This window comes from Argopecten irradians, chromosome 3 (genome assembly GCF_041381155.1).
Source record: "Argopecten irradians isolate NY chromosome 3, Ai_NY, whole genome shotgun sequence".
In the NCBI taxonomy this organism is placed as follows: Eukaryota; Metazoa; Mollusca; class Bivalvia; order Pectinida; family Pectinidae; genus Argopecten; species Argopecten irradians.
In genome coordinates this window covers 45,440,720-45,457,869 of record NC_091136.1, presented here as the reverse complement: position 1 = coordinate 45,457,869, position 17,150 = coordinate 45,440,720, and positions in this window count along the sequence as shown.

Here is a 17,150-nt window from a genome sequence, read left to right as displayed (position 1 = left end):
TACTAGTATTAATATCACTACTTATTCCAATGTAGTAATGCAAGTGTAACTAATATCAGGCATAAACATATTCCACAATACTATTATACAAATCCAAGTTTATTAAAAATGGGAGGCATGTTTGAAATCTGCAATCGAACTCTATTAACGAGAGTGAGTTATTTTCTTAAACAAATAGAACAGTTATGTATTTTAAATTGATCAAAAAGTACAGTGTACTTGTTACATACACCTGCATTTATATTACTTGCATGTTATTACTTCGTATTATGTTGTGATATAGCTGATTATATATGTTATACGATATAGCATTGAATATACAATTGTATAACTACTATATGTATATGTTCAATCTATTTATACTCTGTACAAAGTATTAAGCGTTCAAGTTCTATTAAAGCTAAAATTATAAAATTGAAATATATTCAGTGGTTATGCAATTGTATTATACTTCTATGGCTACGCTAAAGGTCAATGATATGAAGTATTAAGCATATACCATTATAATATTAAAATATTGCTATGGTTGTACCTTATACTACAATCATACATAACTAACGATGACCATTCATTATACTCTCCAATGTACGTAAAATATTTCATACACGGATATGTACGCTTGAGTGTATTATGTTCACACTGTACTATTAGTACCCTGTCTGTCATGTATGTTTTGTATAAATTGACCTCTTGTGGCACACAAAGGTGTGCCCAGAGTGTATTAATAAAATCTGAAATCTGAAATCAGTAGTTGATATAATTAACGTACAGTTGTATTTTCACGAAAACATTTTTCTGCAGTGCTGATCTGACATTTTATATGGACGACTGGACGGCAAGTTGTATTTCTTCATGGAGCATTGCGAGGTCAAAAATACATCAAATTAAAAAAAAAATACTAAAGCAGGTTTATATGTTATATTTTATAAGAAATCTCACAAGCATACGAGCTTTAAGATGACCGATTGTAAGCCTTATGTACACTGTAGTTTGATTGCATAAGGATTAACGTTGCTCCATGAATAAATGATGTATATAATCAAATTTTACCGAAAAATGACCTTTATTATACCTTATATACGTTATATTTTACAATATGTACATGTATTTTGCATTTCCTTCCCCTTTCTTTGACTTGTTTATTCTACCCTTAATGACAGAAATGGTCCACATAATGATACTTTGGGGGTTGATGTTAAACCGGATTGCATTGTGAATTAAAATGCATATACTCTTAAATATCAGATACGTTTACGTATTTCAAGATTATGCTCTTTTTTAATTTCGCAACATTTCGTTGTTTATTATCATTTTTCATCAAATCTATAGTCACATACATGTAAGTATACCTTAGCAAATTTACAACAAATCTTTTGCATCGAAAACCGTAATAAACATTTCGAGTACTGTTCACATATAAATTCCAGCTACATTATTTTTTTCGGACTATCGGGCCTTTGGACTAACGAGCCTTAGGACTATTGGACCTTCGGACTAAAGGCCTTAGGACTAATGGCCCTTCGGACCATTGGGCCGTAGGGATATAAGGCGGTCACCTATGGGGCACGTGCGCGATGCCGTGCATAGCTATATGATATAGTACGTGACCGAGACCACAGGGGCTTGTTACATCGAAAGACTTTGTCACAACTGACACGTAAATAGAAGCGGAGTTAATGTAAGATTTTTTTTAAATCCCATGGAATATTTAAATGTTTCAATAAGGTTGACGCCTTTATACAATATTATAGACACGACACAATGATATTACCAACATATATGTTATATGCCCGTGATATTGACGGAAAAAAAGGAAAGGAAACAATAAACAGATTTAAAAGTTTTTGTCTAAAATTATAATGCGTCTATGAAAAGGAAAAAAAATAGAAGCGATTTCTTTCGTTTTCATCAATATAAACAAATTTTTGAATCTAAAATAATGATCTAGGGCAAAGAAGAATTTATATATTTCATGTAGTTTTCACTCTACCCATCGTCAGTTACCACGTTAATCAGCCTATGAATGGTCTGGGTTTCCGAGGTAGCACCCTACCGAACTGCCGTAAACATACAATGTGTGAATATAGATGCAACGCATGCTCCATACTAAATAGTCAAATATTGACTGTTGACAATCAGGGGCGTAGCTTGCTATAAAAAAAGCCCGGGCTTGTACATAAAAAAATCCTGGTATGAGTTATTCATGGTCTTGTAAAGTTAAAACATCTATGTCGATCCGTCATGGTCTTCAATGTCATGTAAAATCCCAGTAAAAAAATAACCTAAAAGTAGATGGTTTAGTTAAAATTAATGTTATTGAAATATACCTGAGCAGTTTTGGAAGTCCGAAAATGGAAACCAGAAGTCGTATTCGTTTATCAATATCAACCAACGGGTTCTGGGTGCTTGGTGATGTTTAAACCGAAAGACACGCATCGAAAAGTGACACCTCGCAAATTATAGTGACACAGAGTAGATTCTACTTAAATATTCCGCTAAAACCTGCGTATATTAGTAGGCTTTTAATTTTTTTTTTGTCTAACATAAAGTCTATATAATAGGCAAAAAAAAAATATTAGCGGACTAGATTCTACTCAGTCTTCAAAATAGGAATATAGGCCACCATATCTAGATATGGGATTATTGAATTTGTTCCAAAATCCAAACCCAGAGTAAATGTACAACCTACTGACATACACTTGTTCACTTGTTGGAACGATTAAGATAAATAAAAATTTCCGTCAAGATAGGCTTTATGAAGACAAAAAATTCTATCTGTATCTTTCTATCAGTGCGACTTTTATGCCTTATAATATGAGGCGCTGTTTTCATATTCATTTACTTTTTCACATATGTGTATAATTCGATTTTTACATATATAAAAAAAGTCCGTTACGAAAGAAAGTTCCATCCATCTATCCTCAAATCCCCTTAGAGTGCAAAATATATATTCAGTATTATTCACTCCCATAAAATAACATCTTCTTCGACTACGTGAAGCGGTCATTATGGTATTCTAGATCACAGAAGGCTCGTAGCTAGATGTAAGTAATATACCGAAAGAAAATCTCGGTGACAAGTGTAGTTCAGCCATTTCAGAAAAAAAAAGAATAAAAAATTTTAGCAGCTGTCGCTTGCGGATTTCACAATTATGTTGTCAGTTGTATGTAATTTGTTGTTCCAAATGTAAGACGACGGTCTTAGGCTACATGAAAAAATAGGAATGGGGTTATTTCCGCCACCCATCTCTTGTCTCTGTTGCTTAGAATAAGCTTGGAAATCGCCTTTTTCGATGTCGCTTTGCTTATAGGACAGTTAAAAGCTAGTACATTTTAATATTCTCTTTGGTAAAATATTGATTTTTGGTGGTGCCAAGACTTTGACATATGTATAGAATCTGATACTTTTTGTTTAAAAAGGATCGTCAGATACACTTTTATTGTATTGCATATTTCAAAATGTCGCCGAACTCCACCTAACATCCGTAACTAAAATTAAGGATAACAAAATATAAAATATAACCGACAAAATGTTATGGTTATATGTACTTTTCTCTTTAACTAGTAGGTAAATGATATGACCCTATCCCAAATTTAGAGTCAGAATGACTATTTCAAATATATTTGTCCAAATCGTCTTCTAGGTTGAGTGTCGTATTTAAGACGCTAACCTCCGTAACATGTATTTTGTATTAAATTAAAACGGGTATGTATCACTTGCTCACATTTTCGAATCATGTTCTGGTAAAGGAACAAAATCATAACAAAAACATGACTCTTGATCAGAAATATCTCGAATGATTCTCAAAGGAGCATGTGTTTTCTAACCTCCATAACGCCTTACATCCGTAACAAAGTATCATTGGAATGATACAACCTAAAGAATCGTTTTTCCTGTCCAATCATTGGTTTTGAACATCACCAATAAATTTAGTAGACGATTTTTGTTAGAATGAAGTAGCGATTTCGTAAAATATGATGGATGGGAAGGAAAACTAGGTGTTTTGGTATTGACATATAATTCTAGAATTGACTATGTAATTTTACATAAATGCTTTGCTACATATCAATGTTTGTGAACAAATATACGTATACAGTCCATAAATACGAATTGAAACATCATTGACTTCAAAATTACAGAGCTCAAAGGAATTATACATGTTAGAAATAGTCGGACCAAATGTTACGGATGTTAGTATATTCTATAACGACTTATTTTTGCTCCAATATGATTGCAAACACTTTTTGTTCGCATAATGTCTCTTCAAAATTGCAAAGTACCTGTAATTATAGCATCCATAATAAAAATAATTTTACTGTGATTTATGTTACCTCTTACTATCAGCTTGCGTTACGGATGTTAGAGAGAAATAATTTGGCGTAAGTATTTTCAAATAATACTTCACAACGATCAAAATTTAGACAAGCCATCAGTAAATTGTATTTTGATTGGACAAGACGACGAGTATGTTATAGTTACACCATCAATCTCTATACAATACAACGTAGTTTGATTATTTTAGTCATTATGTAGGTTATTTATGAATAGTGTTACGGATGTTAGAAACATTGAAATTGCGGAAAAAATAGCTTGAATGAGTTTTCATCAGAAATTCTTTCTATAAACATTTTCTGGCATTAGTGATTTACAAAAAAAAAAAGACTTCCGTAACAAAGCATAAGCTGGTTTGAATGATGCATCAAATCCAAACTTAATCATCAAATCGTTTGAAAGTTTGAATGTGATATAGTCGAGGCTAATTTTCAATTCAAATTGATATGCTGGAGAGGGTTTTGTTGCCGTTGTTTTGCTCGATACATGTAAATTATGACAAATTTGTAATATCACATAGATCTAATATATAACACTTGTAGCTGCTACCAAAGTGAAATTCCAGTTGCTATCAAATAACCCAAATGCATCATCAGATGATTAGACCTCCATAACATGTATAAATGTTATACTTCCAGTTCAGTTACCGGACATAACTTTGATATCGAAACATTGAGAAATAGTTGAATCACAAATTCTCTGCGGAAATTAAAACTTCAATTTGTTCATTTTTAATTAGCTTAGTGGAACTATACTGTATATTACTTAATATTTTTGCTTCAAATCATAGCTCTGTATTATTTTTGTACAGATTTGAAGTTCAATATCTGTTCTACTTGTAGGCATGTGTTTAGACAAGTAATCATTGTTCATTATACAATTTGACACGTTGTGTAATGACATTGCAAGTTTGTGACATTTCAATGAATATATCTCGAAAACAAGTAGGTTTAAGAGCACTTTCTAACTTCATTGCAGCTTCAGGATAAAATGCTGAAATCAATTTTGTGAAATCCATAGTTGTTTTGCAAAATTCTAAACAATATTTTGTGATATTTAAAATTAGTACTTATAAATATTTTATGATGAGAAGTTTTCGTTTTCACATTTCCACACACTCTGGGAGTTAATATGACAATCGGTCAAAGTGACAATTGACTCAAGATTTGATAGTGAAGACATATTTCAGTCGGACACAATAAATTGTGCGAACGCTATGAAATTCCGAAATAAAACCGTTTTGTAATTCATGTACATGTCTTACTTTTCTAAACGATGAATATATCAATTAGCCACAAAAATTAGGCGAGTAGATTTTTTACTCTCGGGGGAGCTTTCCACCCTTCTGGTGTATAGAACTATTAGAATATAATTTTTACCGATTTTTCATCTGCACCCCTAAAACGTTTAAAATGGTCTGTTGACACTCTGGTTGGTCCATATTGATAGAAACTATAACTAATTCTCAGATCCCTGTGTCTGATGGGTCCATATTGATAGAAACTATAACTAATTCTCAGATCCCTGTGTCTGGTGGGTCCATATTGATAGAAACTATAACTAATTCTCAGATCCCTGTGTCTGGTGGGTCCATATTGATAGAAACTATAACTAATTCTCAGATCCCTGTGTTTGGTGGGTCCATATTGATAGAAACTATAACTAATTCTCAGATCCCTGTGTCTGGTGGGTCCATAGTGATAGAAACTATAACTAATTCTCAGACATTTGAGGGAGGAGTCTAATAAGGACGCTTGAATGCAGTTCACTATATTCACTTAAACATACAGGTAGACTTAATAATGTTGAGGGAGTTATTCAACAATGATTATACTTGTACTTACAGGCGTTTTAACATGGTGTATTGACATAGTTGTTGCCTAATGCATAAAGGAGATGGTCTAGTGGGTCATTATTGTCCGGGTTCCATTCCTGGCATCAGAAATTTTGTTACTTTTCTTTTGGTTTTCTTAAGTGAGTGATTGAAAAGCTCACCATAATAGCATTTAGTCAACTTAATATTGTAATGAATTAGTGATGTTCTGTTCAGATGTAATAAGGGAGGCTACTCTTGGAATTACTACCGAGGTTATACTTCACGAGTTATACCGCTTTAGTCAAGGATTTTTCTTTAAAACCCTACATAGGAAATACCGGTCAATTTAACAATTCAATTTTATGAACTTGATAACCATTTTTCTTCTCTCTTTTTTAATTTTGGTGTATCCCCATACAGTCATTATTTCACATGCATATTTAGAAACTACAAGTTCAATTATCCACAATTATCGCAAGCATTGGTGTAACCATTTTTTCTTCTTTTTTGTATTATTTTTAAAGAAATATGAGCTTACCCTGGTGATGCACAAAAGAATGTGATATCGATTCTTTTCATTTTCTTGTGGGGAAAGTAATTTATATGCAAATGACAAAATGTAATGAGCTAGGTATTATTTAATTTTATTATGATAATAATTATATCTAGTTGACAATTGCATATAGCTATTAGTACATGATTTTATGTAAGTTTCTATAGATACATTCAGATAAATCAAATGCTAATTAATTTTGATTCACAGGAATCGAAACCTTTTTGTCCTTTCCTAAACGACAAATTAAAACAAACAATACGCAAGCGTAACTATTTCCTGTTTACTAAAAGATTGATGTCAGCTTCTTAAATGTTTGCATGGTTTACCTATATCATGTCTACACTTCTGTTTATCGTACAATGTAATAAGTTTTGATTTTTTCCTTGACACTTCCAATTGTCTTAGTTTTTCTGTCGTTAATCATCTATGATTGCCACCTCTGTCTGAAATAAAATATCACCGGTACCTTTCATCTTGCTCATATTGACTCTTTAATTAATAAGACAGACTGTCCCGCCTGATATTGTGGACATCGTGTTAGAAGATACTCCAAGCTATCACTAACCTTTATACAATGTTTTACTTATGTCTGCACCATAACATTATCTGTGACGCAGTAATATTTAAAAAAACAAAAAAAAGTATGATGAATTGAACAATTCAAAAGATATTGAAAAATAAACAGATGTATGATAGAGACAAACAAAAGGGTGAACAATATGCCTGCATAGCTGTCAAGGTCTATTAGAAGCTTGGTTATGCCATATTTAAGTGTGATGTAAGAAACTTCACACTTTGTAGAATAATCAAGATACTGCAGAGTTCTCAGTGGAAAGGAACCTTACACAATCCAGTGACTTTTCCTCATATAACGACGTTTTCTATACAACCAAATCCTTATGATACAAATAAAGAAATTATAGACGAATGCTTGTCGGACTACTTAGGAGATGATTCCCTTACATTTGATTTTTTTCGATATGAAGGCAACTATCACATTCTCCCAGATATGCTCACAATCCTTGATGTCTCGTGGTCACACTTTACATGTTATGTATAAATTATCATCACTTGATGTAGAGATTACTACCGTTATTAAAATAACTATGTACCCAGATGTATACATACTGTAAAAGTGTCTGTATGTGAATAACATCAATGTAACATTTTATACAGTAAAAACAATTACCACTGGATACGCAATGCTCTACCTCAATGGGAAAGGGCAAGAGAGCTGAGTAAAGAAGCAAACTCAATGGAAAGAGAATTAGAATATGTCATAGAGAAATTTGAGATGTTCTTTGTTGTTATGTAACTGTATGTATTTTTAAAATCTGCCCTAAAGCATTATGGTCTTATTTTTGCGGAGTGACCGCCAATGGTCTTATTTTTGCGGAGTGACCGCCAATGGCTTTATTTTTTTGCGGAGTGACCGCCAATAAGTATTCACATGTCAAAGTGTTTATAACCTTCTTGAGGCAATAGTGTCATTGATATCAAAGTGTACGATATATTGTCAAGTCGTTTAACTGTGATTTTTTATGCACTTAACTTTGATTACATATGGGTTTACCTATTGGACAATGGTCAACTCCAAAAACAGGAATAATAAAGAAAACAATTATGAAATATGCTTGTCTGCTTCCATGAATTAACAGTACTTATTAATTTTCTTACTTATTATTTATAGCTGTACAAATATTGCTATGTTTTATTAAATATACTATAATACTAACCTTAAAGCTACTAAATCACTCCATTGTACCTTTTTCTGTAGGGTTTGTCTATACCAGGAGGGTCTAAAAATTTTCCAAAGTTGAAGGTAAAAATATCCATACATAAAAATGTACAATTAAATAATCTGCAAAAAATTATTCCAATTTCATAGTCAGTAATTTCAAACGTAATGATCCAGTTGATTTAGCTCCGTAATGATCTAGATTATTAAAGGAAAATATAATGCATCATCAAACATATATATCCTCTTTTACTTATTGCATGAAGGGTTTCTGGACGACGCATATACTAGGTTTGAAACTACGATTCATTCTACAATGCATTGATGTACAGCTTGATATAGGCATCATATTGAGATAGACTCGTACACAGAAATCGTTTGCCGTGAAAAATAATGGCAGATTGCTTCATGCATCATTGGATTAAAACATACACTTGTTTAAACGAAGGCGACGATGCGGGAAGCATTAGCACCAAGCTCATCTCCTGGGTAAATTTGGCGTGGGGTCGGTAACCATTGTTTTTGAATGGATGGTGTTTATGTTTGTACTTCCAATAAATATCTACTCATGCGGGAAGTAATTCACATTTTCGTATCTATTAATCACCTAAGTGCCTTCGTCTATTCACTGCAGCAGACTTGTTTTTCAGTGTGTCTAAATATCACTTGGCTACTCCCTCTAAACGGTATACTTAAATCACAATCCGTATCCAATCTCGATTAACATTGGTTTATATTATTAACGCATAAATTTGTATATATATTACTTAAAAAGTTCGATCATGATAGAACCATCATTTCCCGAAGAGTAAGCGTCTATGCTTTGTCTTCACCGTCCACGACATTACTGAAGGTTGAACCGGAATGGGAATAAGATGGCGACACCCACCAACGGAACCGCAAGATCTAGCCAAACATGTGAGTATACGGTTGGATTAAATTCGCAACTGTAATTGTGTATGCGTGTGGCACTTGATTCAGCACCTTTATCTGTTATAATTACAACAATATCAGAAAAAAACATCTTATTGTTCCTTTGGTATATGCTTGATGCCTCTTGATGCACTTTAGAGTGCAATAGATATGCACACTGAATGAACCTACAATGGCGCAGATCTATTCTTCTTCTTGAGTCTTTTTTTGTTCATAGTTAAATGTCGCTTTTCGATATTTTTTATAGTTTTATCATTGTGTCCTTTTCTTGTTTCAGTGATACTTTTTAATGACATTTTGTGGTCACAGGGTAATTTTTACTACTTCACATGTTTTTTTACTATGTATAAATATTCTATACCTGACTTGGCCTCTTTACTTCGTCAAAATGATGACCCTCATATACATGTACCACGCTTTATCGCAGAGGCGGAAGTTATGGATCAATGTTTATTTTAATTATTACGTTATACAATCAAGAACATTTAGCTACAGTCTTCGTTCTTCGTCAATTCACCAGAAGCATCAAATTGTCCCATGAGCGCAGACGACAGTGCGCCGGTGTTACGTCATTGTTTGAGTCTGTCAGCGGACCACGTAATGATTAGAAATTCACTGGTTTTAGATTTCAACAAAATTCAATCTGCAATTGATTTGGTTACAGACATGCGCATCAACACTGACACGCTTTCATTAATTCGCCCTCCAGTCATGCATTCATTCCAAACGGATGACGCCGTTTACTGACAGCTTACAAACGTTTGAAAACGGTTTTGAAACACGATATACGCTTCTGTGGGGTTCAGGAGCAGACGACACCAAGCAGACGACACTGTACCAATCAACAGAAAAAAAATTTTAAAAAAAATACTATCGTCTGTATTTTCCTTGTAGGCAGACAGATGCCATACAGAAATCACCAATAAATCTTTGAAACACTGTTCATTGCTAAAGTCTTAGACAAGTCGCAGAGACAAGAGCCCGGATGATTCAGTTGATAGGGTGACGATCTTGTTGGGAATGGGTCTCTTCTCTACAAAACACATTTGCTGAAAGGTGATTTCGCGTGTAGGGACAGTAATTATATGTTTTAATCATTTCACGTGAATGTCGCCTCTCGACGACTTGACCCTAATTGACAGCGATGAAGATTTACGTGCCCACGTGGTCAGTAGGGCACCAAGCCATTTTCTGTTCTTTGTCTTTGACTTTTCAGGACAGTTTGATGTTCTCTATATTTCGTGGACTAATTGTAATTAGAGGCGTGTGTGGTGCTATCTGACGTTGAACTCTCTCAGGTGAGTGTAATATCTTTATACAATGAATCTTTAGTCTGACGCCCCCGTTTATTGAATTAGTCAGAGATCCGATATCGCTTATCGAACTCGTCAGAGATCCAATAAACATCGCTTATATCTCGTCAGAGACCCGATATACATCGCTTATTGACCTCGTCAGAGATCCGATATACATCGCTTATTGACCTCGTCAGAGATCCGATAGACATCGCTTATTGAACTCTTCCGAGATCCGATATATATCGCTTATTGAACTCGTCAGAGATTCGATAAACATCCGGTGTTCATTGCTTATCAATTGAATTTTGCTTCCAGTTGTTGAAGAATTAGTCCTTTGGAGGCACTCGAACAATTCCTTAAGTAAAACAGCGATCAATCAAGGTCACAATCTTGATATAACTTCCGTCGACGTTACTGAATCTTATTTCATAAAGTTCAGTCATTTTTAATGAGCTTATTTAAGACAACCGTTATGAGGAAAGGATTGGACACGAATTATATCAACTAGTAGTAAATTTTTTTTTTCTATATGACTTACTACAGTAAAATATCAAGCGAATTAATCTTCCTCTTATTTATCAAAATTCAAGAGAAAAATTTAAGTTAGCATAAATATGTCAATAAACACAATTCAGCGGTGACATTTGTGGATCAAAAATTATTTTGGACACGTATAAAAGACACTAGGTTCAACTATCATTACAAATATATACTTAATATTTTCGCGCCAGTATTTCCGATAGATACCACAGAAAAATGAACCACCAGAACACGAATACTAACAGTAAGTTCATACGTCATTCTTATTTATATAGCAAACGTCGTAGTTGTGCCTTAATCGACTTAGTAAAATTGTTTGTTTTATGGTTTAATTACGCCAGTGTTGTACAACTGAATGCGAACGTACAGACTGTGATCTCATATCCTTATCCATTCGAATGTATTCCATATCAATTAAATCGTGTCACGAACGAACTATGACTGGACTGAAACAAGTGCCTTAATTCTACCAGTAATTTACTGCGCTCCGAAATAAATATTTGATAGTACATGCCGACGAAATTGACGAGAAAACATGACATTTTTACGGCACGTTGAATCTGGAATCACCCGGACTATTTCTGAGATGCAAACTTTCATAGGTTTTAAATTACCGGGGGAAAATGTCGGACAGTCGAGGCGGGAAACACGTGCATTCCAAGACATAATTGGATGAGCTGCAGCGACTGCATGTGCGGTAATGGTGAAGGGAACCTTAACGGAATGCGTGTGTCTTCTGTAGAATTAACATATGGTGTTAGACAGAAGCTGATAAATCAAACTTGCTTGATCGTGTTTGTCGGAAGGGTGTTCGCTGTCTGATTTGTGAGACAAAAGGATCTCCTCTGTCCTGCCATCAGTGATAAAACTAGAGGCAACACCTCGAAATCTGGTTGAGAGGAATTTCCGTTGCCTCGGTTCGCCATTTTTTAGGTTTATCTCGTTGGTTCGTTAAACTGTGCGTCTTATCACGTGTTGTGTTATAATTAGGTCAAATGATTAACTGTTGTTGTCTCCCTTGATAAATTGTATGTCCAGGATGGAATATTCAATTAGTCTAATACTGGACAGACCAGTTAATATGGAATCGAAACACATTCATAGTGAACACAATTATTGAGTAAAAACATTCAAATAAAACAAAACATAAAACTTTTAAATGAAAATGGAATTAGAGTAAAACGGTGTGTGCACAAGTTATATTATTGAACTTCGAATGTTGAAGTTCGAAAGGGAATAATTAGTTAAACAACAATAGATACTAAGGAGAGTGGTGAGACAATACAGTTAACATGATCACCTAATAATTGAACATTGGACAGTTAATTTGGTGTTTTCTGGTGTAGTTATTTGTCTAATCAACACAAAAAAAAACATGTAAAATAATTTAGTTTGTTTGTGGTGTCTGCGCAATTAGTACCTCATTCCATATAGGGCAAAGAGCCATGGATTTTTTTTATTGGGGGGGTCCAGTTTATTATTTTAGTGTTATCACAAAAACGGAGAAATGATTTAGAGAGTAATGACATTGAAACTATCTGGGTTGAAATTTGTATTGAAAATCATAAGTTTTTGTTAGGGCGTATCTATAGGCCACCTAATTTTAATGTAGACTATTGGAACAAATTAGATATCATGTTAGACCATGCAGTAAATACCTTATTAGATGTTATCACCACAGGTGATAAATACCTCATTAGATGTTATCATCACAGGTAATATAAATGTAGACATGTTAAAAATAAGACCCACCTCTCACCTCTATAAACTACTAACCAAATATAATCTGTCAAGTAACACCACAGAGCTCCACATCTTTAGATATAATTTTCTCAAATAATAGTGGATTGATTCAGAATACATCGGTCAGTCCTCAGTTACAGTATGTATTGACCACACACCTATACATTTTAACATATCGTATTCAGTTGTTAAACATTCTTCGTATAAAAAGAAAATATATAAGGATGCCGACTTCGAAAAAACGAACAAAGTTCTGATTGAAACTGACTGGAAACTACTATTTCAACATTATGACACTGAAAGCTTTAACAGCTTACCAACAGGGGCTATTCTTAATCAGATGGATGAGTGTATACCTTCAAAAATTTTAACTATTAGGCCTGATGATAAACCATGAATGAATAGAAAAATTAGATTGATACTGTGCCAAATATAAAATAGAATCCATAAAAAGGCAAAAAACAGTAATAACCCTGTACATTGGGAAAACTTTGGAAATATTCGAAATGAGGCAATTGATCTGACTAATACTGCAAAACAGGATTACTTTAAAAAAAGATATCTCTGTGAAAAATCTATTACCCCATCTAAATGGTGGGAAATTGCTAAATTAGTTCTGAAAAATGAACATAAATCTGAGAGCATACCTCCTCTTATCCATGATGGAGTCAGTATACAACATCCAATTGATAAAGCTGTAATTTTAAATAATTATTTCACATCTACTGCAACCTCTTCTGATCTTGAACAACCTCTCCTCCTGATCCATTTCCTTCTATGTTAGATAACATGACTATAACCGAGCAAGATGTGATTGATCAGTTAAATATACTAAATATATCTAAAATTATATCTAATATATCTAAAAACCTCCTGGTCACGATGAAATGATTCCAAAAGTAATTAAAAGACTTCAAACCTCTCTCGCTACACCACTAAAACTATTATTTAACAAAACAATACAAACCGGAAAAATCCCTTCATCTTTGAAATTTCATTTTGGAGATGCCTATAGTGTTTGTTACTGTCATTGAGTGTGGTTGACGTCTCTTATCACCACTTGGTTCTTTGAATTACAAACGTATCCTGAGATAGCTGGATGGCTGCAATGCAGTGTAAGTAACCTTGCAATCTCAAATATACAAATACTGACATACTACAATATTTAAACTCATAATCGATTAAAGAAATGCAAAAAAATTATCGTTCATATGGGCAACATTTTAAAAGTATATAGAGATAAGGAACAGGCATGTCAAAACTACATGCTTCGCCGATGCAGTAAAACCGAAAAATATTGTTAGCCCACAACTATTTTGCACTACTTACAATCTAGTCAATGTTCAGCCAATATGTATAAGAACAAGTTTACGAATGGAATATACCGGCAGAAATTGATCATAAAAGTGATAAAAAAGTGACAAAATATAAATGACAATGATATGATATTACCTTAACGCAAAGACTTGTCATGATTTTAAATGTTTTGGAAATTATCTCAACCCTTAAACATTCTTGTGTATCAAACATACTAAGAACTATTTAAAACTAATGTCAAGTTCTAACTTTGAGCTCTAGCAGTTTGATTCACCTGAAATCCTATGGGTTCACAAAAACAAATACCATATGAATAACTTGTATGGTAAGAGAAACTCCAAGAAAGCTAGTGATGTGATTATGCTAATGTAAACAATCATATAGGTTGTAGTTTCAATTAAATTACACAATAAATGCTCCTACAGGAGTCAGGTGCCAATGCAAAAGTATAAATTCTCAGTTTAATGCTGTGAATGCATTCCTTATAAATTATATAATAACAGCCTACTTTCGTTTTACGCATAATCTTCATATATTTTCTAATACCGTGTAAGATCCTGCATGCATCCTATTTATCGAATGAGTAAACATTACAATCAGAGTTCATCTATATAAAACCAGCGCATGGTATATAACTCATAGTGATTGTCAATCAACATCGGTTATGTGAAATGTACACCTACTTATATCTACAAAATGTATACTACGTTATAGATTTTACAGAAATTTTCTTCGGATCCGTGACTCCTTGGATCAAAGAAAGCCTACATATCTGGTGTGCCTTTCATATTCTTCAAATTTAACTCATATAAAAAAATTTACAGCATGCGAAACTATTTTGAGAAATAATGCCTCATATCGATAATCATGATACTGTAAAAATAGCATTTAGTGGTGCGCTTTTCACAACGCGACAGTGCGTTATCACATCTTTCAAATTCGTCAAAATGTAAACGTCAATGTTTTTTGTCGAGACGTCTAGGGATGTTTCTTGTAATCTTTAATTTATTTTATCACTTACTCTAAATACACGTGTATGAAATTTGAAACGCTATGAAGACTATGTTTTAAAGACACAATTGTCACATTTTATGTGTCCAAAACAGCAAACTTTTATGTTGACGCTTCAAAATATGAGGGCTACTGTTAGTAAACAACATTCACAGAACATATACTATTGTTCATCCATCAAAGTAAACAACAAACAACATTCACAGAACAGATAATATTGTTCATCCATCAAAGTGAACAACATTCACAGAGCAGCTAATATTGTTCATCCATCAAAGTGAACAACATTCACAGAGCAGATACTATTGTTCATCCATCCAAGTGAACAACATTCACAGAGCAGATACTTTTGTTCATCCATCAAAGTGAACAACATTCACAGAGCAGATACTTCTGTTCATCCATCAAAGTAAACCACATTCAGAGATCAGATACTATTGTTCATCAATCAAAGTAAACAACATTAACACGATTGAATTATCTCTAACGGATATCAAACCGAGGCTGACCAAAGATAATATTTATAGTTAACGGAAATTCTTCTGAATAGCGACTATTTGTCCTACAGTCGTGAATTTCAGGAGTGAACACTCACGCTTGGGATCATTCACATTATTAGGTCTGGAAAAGTTTGTGTCACATGTTATACCTGAACGGAATCTATATGATTTCTCGTTGATCTGGTTTCGACAACCACCATAGAAAATCCTAATATCGCATGTACTAGATTAAAATTGAGCATTTGTAAGAGAGCTGACGTCATAACGAACGCCTATTTAAAAAATACAACTGTGATAAGTATATTATTGGAACATATATAGTTAACGTAAATTGAAGACAAAGTTTAAATAGAGTTAAATATTATAGGATGGATACATCCACCAGGTCACAACAGTTCTGATAAGTCTGCCAGGAAATAGACACACTTGGTTTCCCCCGTCTCGATTTCACACAAAATTAGTAAAGAAATTGTTTTTAAAATGTTTTAACAAAGGATTGTTACAAAAGGACACATAATCAAAGATAATATCTAGAAATGGACGTACATGTACACTGAATTTCCGGAAAGCCTTTTACGAATAAAGCTTGATTGAGTTGATTGAGTTGACTAGTTTACTCATACAGTGGCATCTCTTTCTCCCATATAACGCTAGGATCTTTTCCGTAAATCGAAAAGAGTTTTTGCACGGTGCATTCAAGTGGCAATTACAGACAGGTGATGCTTTATTTCTAATTATTCCGGTACACCTATTTCAGATTGAAGTGTATTGCTCGTAAAAACAGCATTACATGGCCATCCTTTCATACGGTGAAATAACTTTGAAAAGTGTATGTCAAATTAAAACACCTGTCCGTGAAAACCAAAAAGCATTCAGATCATTACAACTGGCTACATGAACTTGTTTTCAAGCTTGAACTATTTTAATCAGGAATTACTTGTTTCGAAGGGTGTATTTAGGCTCTTCCTTGATACTTCAGGACACTATCACTGACGTTATAGTCACCCTTAGAATATCCCATTGTTAAACTGAAGGCAGGAGTGACCAACTCACCTATTCAGACAATAAAATACTATCAATTTATAGATAATATAAATGATGTCATTTTTTATGACAAATCTAATCAATATGAAGACACATATCAGAATCAGTTAGGGCACTGAATTTATGTAGCCTATAGCGTTTGATACATGGGAACAGATGAAGGCCTTTCTAAACTAGTGAAATATACTTACACCATGATCTAGATATACATATGCTATGTATGTGAATTTTGTCGAACTTTATGTTAACCTTTGCACACAGAAAACGATAACTGTTTTTTTGTGATGTGTTGTTTGTTTCTTTGTTTGATTCGTATAATCAG